Genomic DNA, 7,802 nt, shown 5'->3' with positions numbered 1-7,802 from the left:
TGTAAAAAAAAAAATTAAAAATCTCCACTCATATATAAAAACATAAGCAAGCAAACAGCTCTCCCATCTCTAGGATGAAGGACAGGAGTTTCTCCCTAACTGGTTTGATCATTATCTTTCCTGACAGCCACCTAGAGTGGGAAGCACAATCAGTGCTGCTTTGTGCTGAGTTCTGCAGCAGGTGAGAGTTGACCCACTGCTCACCTTCCACTGGTTTCTTTGACATTTTGGCCAAGTGGATTTTATGGAGTTGTCTGCAGCTTTATTGTTTATTTTGATTTTTTTGGTTTTTTTCTTTGCCTCCTTCCTCCTTAATCTTCCTTACGCAGCCTTTGAAAAGGCTAGGATAGAATGATGCCACACTGATAACAACTACTCTGCAGTTGTTAGATGTAGTGAGCTCTTTTGTCTCAAAGCTGTTTCCAGGAACTGGGGTACATATTGATTAAGAACTTAAATTGTACATTCTCATTTGAACACTGCCTGTGCAGTCGAGAAGACAAAGGAAGTACTTTATCTTTATATACTGAAGATTGATTTTGTTCATTCATACTGCAAAATACTTTACTCTAAAGGATGTCTTGCCAGTACCAGTGGGATACTTAGGCTTCTAGTCCCATTAGATCAGGCACTGGCTTCTTTCTAAAGAGAGAGTGTTGGAAGAGTCCAGAATGAAAAGTGTGTAGTTCCAGAAGCAGCTCCACACGTGGGACAGATGCTTACTAGAGTCTAAGTCTTTTTTTCTTTCTAGCAATAATTGACCTCAATTAACTGCAAGACTTTTCCAACTTGGTAAAACCCAGAAAGAGTGAGGTGACATTACTAATACAGGAAGGCAAATATTATATTAGGATATGAAATACAGTGAGCACCATGCACATAATTTGAAAATCACAGCTCAGTGCTGACTTGCAAATGAGAGTTTGCAATTGTGCCAGAGGAGACTTCCCCAACAAGGGAGTAAAAATCTGAGCTGTTTGTCATTTACTAATGCATACTACAACTGTTAGAGACAGCTTCTTCAAAATCTAATATTGCCATATCTATTTTGACAGCCATAATCTTGGGTAAACAACACGGAACATAATGTGATTAGCAGTTATAATTTCTGTTTGATGTGAGTGCAATAACCCTAATTCAAATCTAAACCAGAAAATGAGGAACTGTGAAATTTTCACCCTGACAGCCCTGGAAATAAAGTTAAAGAGACAACTCACCTCCACGGTGGGAACTATCTAGGGCTCTTGAGACTGGATCACTTGAACCTCAAGAAATACCACTTTCAATAAAGCCAATGTAAGCATCTAATATAAATTTAACTGTAAATTACAAAGGGTGCATGTGTTAACAGAATAATGAATTTTTTTTACACCGCATTAGTTAGCATGGTAAGAACTGACTCCCAAGTAACAAATGTGTTATTATTGTCAAGCACCACTCTTGGAAATCAGAAACAAGAAGCAAGTGGTAGCTTATTGACAGTGTGGCCTAATCAAAGAGATTTTCTTATTCTTTCTTTTATTTCAATTTCTATTTTTGATGGTTTTTCTTGTGTTGCTTTTAACAAACTACCTAAGAAACCATTCTAATTCAAAAGGTAATAATTACAAATTTACCTGCAGGCTAATTTTTTTTGCAAATTATTTTACTGCTACTGATTTCAGAATCTATCCCCTCTTTGACAATAAAGCCTTTAAGACACAGTTAGGGGCAGATAATGTTATATTACCTACTTGTATAAAGACTTTTTTTCCCCCCACAGAACCAGCCTCCCCACATTTCAGACACTTCCAACAGCACCTCAAAACTTCCCACTCTTCTTGCAATTACACAAGTTTGCCAGAACCAGTTTGCAAGTCAGAGATCAGAGCCCAGTCTTAATGCAGTAGTACATAAACCAGCCCTGGCTGAACTCTTCTTACTCACAGAATGCAGCACAGATATGAGGAAGACAAAAACATTTTCAGAGATTTTTTTGTTATTATTCTTTTTCCAAAGTGAATACCATTTTTCCTTTCCCTACTTTTTTGCACAATCTGAAATTAAAGAGCAAATTTTACTCTCTGAAAGATGTAGTTGCTATCAGAGAGTGAAATAAAATAAGCCCCAAAACTGAGGGGTGTGTACTGGAAAAAAAGATAAAATGTATGTGCAAAGGTTTTCCAATGGTTTTATATGATTCATCATGGATGTAATATAAGATTGCAGATGGAATTTCAACCCTTAACTTCAGAGGTCCTGTGAGAGCATCAGCAAAATACAACTCCTCCATGTTCTGAATATACAGAGTATATTCAGTATATACCTTGCAGGGTACTCTATACACATAGGATGAATTAATCTTTATGCAATAAAGTCAAGCAGACAGCTCCACTACTACCTCATTCCTATGTGTCAGTCATTGACCTTTGCAGCAAGTCACAAGCATGGCTAATTAAAAGAAAAAGAGCAGCATAAACATTTAGGTAGAATTCCACTGAGCAGCTCAGGTAGCAGATGTGATGTTCTAGCTCTTGCCACCCTTCCCAGAGAACACTTCAAATATTTCTTGCCAACAGTGGTATGCATGTACTTTCAACTTCTGCTTGGCACATAATGTCCATCTCCTTCTCTTGCTTGTAGGGGCTCATTGTACTATGTTTTGCATATCCTACTCCTTGTGACTCAGGAGCAGTTGGAATATGACATATGGAAACCATAGGCAGAGAAGACTGATACATCCCACATCTTACATTGGTATGGAGTTGATGTGTAGGAAGGGCATAAATGCAGCCAAAGCCTTTCTGACTCCCAGGTCAGATGTAGCCTTCCACAGCTTCTTCTCTTCCGTCTCTTTTTCCATAGCACTCTCCCCTTCTCTCCTCCTGTTGTTGTTCCTGCCCCTTCCTAAACAGTTATGTGGTGTTTAAAATGCACATGTTGATCATGTGGGCTGCTTCACATCCTTGCATGACTGCAGTGAAAGAAGGGAGATTCAGATACAGACTACCTTTTCTCTTGCATAGAGAAAATACTTGTCTTATCCTACAAGAACCAGGTTAAAAGCTGGGCATGAGACATTGCATCACATATAAATGCAAGAGGCTACATTTTCAAGAGATGCTGTGTAGGTCTCAGGTTTTCATACATATTTAACCCTTAAGTGAGTCAGAAAAACTTTTCTTTTGACTCTTATCCAGTGTCAATTTTCAGAAAGGCTTTAACCAGAAATTATTCTGCATCTCAGTATTTCAGCTTTCTGTTGCATTTCTATTAAAACGAAGTCATGTCTATAGGGCACTAGGGCACTCATTCATGAACTTCTTAAGGAACAAATCCTCTGTTTGAATAATTGCAAATGAAAAGTTAAATCCTGAAATTCAATTGCAAACTGAGTTTTCACTGCAGGCCACAATGTCCTAATAACCTAAACATTAAAAAATTGGAAAATCTACATAGCAATATAATCTCCATGGAGAAAGAAAACTCCAGATTCAGAACAAGTGATTTTCTCTTAATACTGAGCACATCTTACTGAAATTTGTAATCCCCCATTGTAACCCTATGTTAACTATTTTGACAGAATGAATAGTGTTTTCAAGCCTTATAATTTTGCCATCAAACAAAACTATTCAACTACTGCAACAAATAGAATGCAGATGAAAAGCCACCATTTGATCTCCTAGTGAAGAGTGGTGCACTCTTAGCCGCTGTGTGGTAAACAGAGACAAACACAGATTTAACCCTCACTTGTCTGCCTTTACTCACAGGCAATGTGAAAATGTTTGAGGCTGAACAGCTGATGGACAGAAGATTACAGAATGCTTTCATTAACCCACAACAATGTCCTCAAACTACATCTTTTCTCAAAGTGAGGTAAGGAAGTGAATAGATATTAAAGTACGGGAACTGAAAGCTGTTGTTTTGTAGCAGGAGCAGAAATGAGTGTTTTGGATGGAGTGACTGCAAGAAATTTAAAAACTCAGTGTTGCTGTAGAAAATAGCCAAAAAGTAAACACACAGTAACAGCACCACACATCACGGCAATTTATCCCCTCCTTTTTTTTTTTTTTTTTTTTTTTCCAAATCTCCAAGCAGAGAGTTCTGGAAAGAGAGGTAAACTTGTAGAGATTTTCTGGATTAATGATTATTTTTTTAACTGTTGGAGTCTACAATGAAGATGTTTTATTGCTGTTGGGACTGGAGAGCAATTCTTTCATATAAGGATTCTCAAATCAGTTCAGATAGTTGTAAGTTCGTTTTTTTGTTTGTTCATTTGTTTTAATTTGTAACCCCCGAATCAGTTTAGTAGAAAGGGCCTAAGAGAACTCTAAACTGATGACGTAAAGGGGAAAGGACTTGTGATGCAAGAGACCTTAAATGCTTATGCTTTTAATGTTTCACTAATTTTTTGCTGTCGTGTTAATAGCTGGAACTTCAGGTTTGCAATTTAGTAAGGTAAGGCTAAAAAAAATCAGGTCTTAGGACTCATGCAAACAAAATTCTTCTAAGTCTTGGAACATTTAGAAATGAGGCACACAGGTATGAGGGCTTTAAATGATCTTTCAATCACTGCTTTTCATATCTAAAGAGAAATATTAGAAGTTTTGGGTCTAAGGGGAAGACTGTACTGTCCTTGCAAAAGGACACCTTAAGAAAGCCAAGCTGGAGAGAGAACATGTATTTTCCACCAAAAGCAGCAATCAAATTTTTTTTAAATTGTGGAAAATAATGTCAGAACCAGACTCTCTTCATTGGAGGGAATGGGGGAGTAACCCTGGATGAGGCAGGACAGGGGGTAGGAACAGCTTCCTCTTGGCCACATGTGAAGGAATGCCTGTGGTACACAGATCTCTTTTTGGTGGCAGTTACTTCATCTATTTGAAACAATATCACCTTTGAAACAGGCAAAAATGGCAGTTCCTGGGGGACCCGCCCAGCATTAAGAGTGTGGTGCTCTTCTCCAGGCAGACAACTCCTACATACAGACAATAGCAGCTGACCTACTGTCAAGGGATACCAAGCACTTAATGTCCAAATTAGCTAAAATGTCTCTCTGCTTTTATATTTCAGGAAAGAAAAAAAAAATTAGTTGTATTGGAAAACTGTGAAACAAATGTTATAATTAATTTTGCTCAAGAAATAATTTCCAGCATTTCAAGTTTCTTGGCTGTGGTGATTTGTTTCATGTTCATGTTGCCATCTTTAAATTTTGTATAGGTCTTTGCAGCAGGGGAAGTATAACCCAGTCATGTAAAAACCCAAACAGAACTGAAACCCTGTACATCTGGCTTATGTCCTATGGTTTAAATATTCATACACCAGCAAAAGGCTAAATGAGGAAAATAAATCACCATAATTGCAACATTTAGCTCTATTTCTCCATTCAGAATTTAGGTGCAGAAATATTTGTAGCAGAAATATCAAGATTTATCTGAATGTGTCAGCCCATGTGAGGGCACCAGAAGAAAATGAAGGGTTAAAACAATAGAACACAGCACTCAATAACCAAGTACGCAGACACACGCCAGTCTTGTAAACACAGAGAAATCTGTTGCTGTTGGAATACAGGTCTCCTCATCTAGGTATAAACAATATGATGGCAACAAGGCCATATCACATGTGCCATTCTCACCCCTCTCACACAACCAAATCAAGTTACACCCAGAAAGACAACCCAAATGAAGAAATAAAGGCAATGGGTAGTAACAGTGGCTAAGATTAATGGAAGACAAGATAAGCAAGGTTCAGACACAAAAGCTTGTCCCATAGTCCTTGTTGAGTTCTCAGAGGCACACCAAGTCTACCCAGAAATGAGATTTTTCCCTGAGAGATCTGTTGAGGAAACTGAAATCCTAGTTTTTGGTGTTGTTATGATTGTGGGCAGCTTGTGAACATCTGGGTGTGAATCAGTGCAGCCCATGAGGCAGTGAGTGAGACTGGTGACAGTTGTTATTTAGAGTCTCTCTTTCCCTGTCTGTACAGTCCTACACAGATTTCTCTTCCATTAATTTGCTACAAGATTTCAGGTACTAGAGGATTTCTCAATTCGAAAGGAAATCAGTGACTAGCTTCCTTTAAAAATAATCCCAAAACAACATCCATTTGTCTGATGCCAGTTGAATACACAACACTTCAGTGATACACAGCGTGGAGCCTCTGCTGCTGGAGACATTTGTGCTAATTACTTCCCTCCCTTCTTATCTGCAGTGGAAGTGAAAAAAGAAGTGGAATTGATCTCTTAAGTGCAGTGCCCAAAGAACAACCTTTAAGGAGAAACTATTTTAATTAAAACAAGATGAGCAGCAGCACTTCAGGACAAAAGTGCACAGCCATCAAACAGAGCAGTGGCTTCAGGACTGCAGAGTTCACAGTAATCAAGAGCAGAGATGAGCAGCTCTGGTGGGAAGAGCATGAGCAAGGCTTAAGTCACACTGTCACCCACAAAATTATGTACGTGAGACCCACAGAAAGTTTAGTCTGGATACTTAAGAAAAAGGATTGGGACTATTAACTTGGCAGAAAGTATATGAACAAGTTTACTCATGGATGCAGAAGAAAGAGTGAAAGTGACCAAGGAACTAAATTCTCCAAGACTTAGAGGAGAGCTGGAGGGAGCACAGTTAAGAAAATTCAGAGGACAAGTTGTAAAGCTGAGAAGGGCTAAACCAGAAAGACAGACCTCTAGATCTCAGGGGAGCATGCAACTGCCAGGCTGACAGATTGTCAAGGTGTTTGCCAGTTAAATGAAGGGGGTAGGTGCAGGATCAGGGATGTGTTCGTAAAGATCTTCCCAAGGGCTGAGCAGGAGCCATCCTGAAGCTTCAGCAACATCTGGCAGCTGGGATGAAGGCAAGGGGATTTGCTATTGCCCAGCCAACATTTGCACAAAACACCTCCAGAAAAGGTCAACATTTGAAGCTGTTATGGAGTAGCTTTCTGTAGAAGTTATTCCAGCTGTACAGATGCCTGAAGGCATCTTCCATCAGGGGACTGGAATGGGAGAGAGGCATCCAAAATGAGAGAGCTCATTTAAAGAGAAACATCACTTGACAGCTCAAGAGAGCAATGCATTTCAAGAATAATTTGTCTGTGCATATTTGCCACAGGTCTCTTTTCTGCTTAAACACAAAATCTATGCGGTTGCTCCTATTTTTAAATACAATACACAGAACATCATACATTCACTGGAGAAACAGGTATAAATGTGGAAACCTCAGTGAGAGCAATACAGCAATTTTGGCATTAGTTTGTACCTCAACAGCATGTTTAAATTTTAAAACCTATGTCATAAAATAAGGAAAATGACAAATATATTTCAAATACTTACTCCCTTTGACATTTCCAATTGTGTCCTTTAAGGACTTTTAAAAGTGTAGGACTTTTATATCTCAAGTATATTCCAAGCAGATTTGTAAATATACAGAAAAAAAATAGTTGTTAAATCATGGCAGGTTAAATTATTAAATCATCTCAGTGACAAGACCCAGAAAAAAAACTTGGCCCTACCATCACCCAGAATTAGAACTGATCACTTGCATCAGCAAAAAGATGTATGAAGGCCAAATGGGCACACTACAAATGCCACCTAAAAGATGCATGGAGCAGCACTTTATATACAGCTCTGCAAGCATAATAGAAAGCATTCAGATGTGGTTATATGTTTCTCCGTGTGAAAATTCAAAGTCTTAGTCTTTATAAGAAACAAAGAAGATGTTCTCTCCCTTGAAGCCCTGCTGGAACCCACAAACATCTGCAGAATGCAAATGAGCACCACCTGCTGCAGTTTCAACAGGCTGAAAAACATTCTGCTTGTCTCTAGA

This window comes from Sylvia atricapilla, chromosome 3 (assembly GCF_009819655.1).
Source record: "Sylvia atricapilla isolate bSylAtr1 chromosome 3, bSylAtr1.pri, whole genome shotgun sequence".
Taxonomy (NCBI): Eukaryota; Metazoa; Chordata; class Aves; order Passeriformes; family Sylviidae; genus Sylvia; species Sylvia atricapilla.
Note: the sequence above shows the minus strand (reverse complement) of the source record.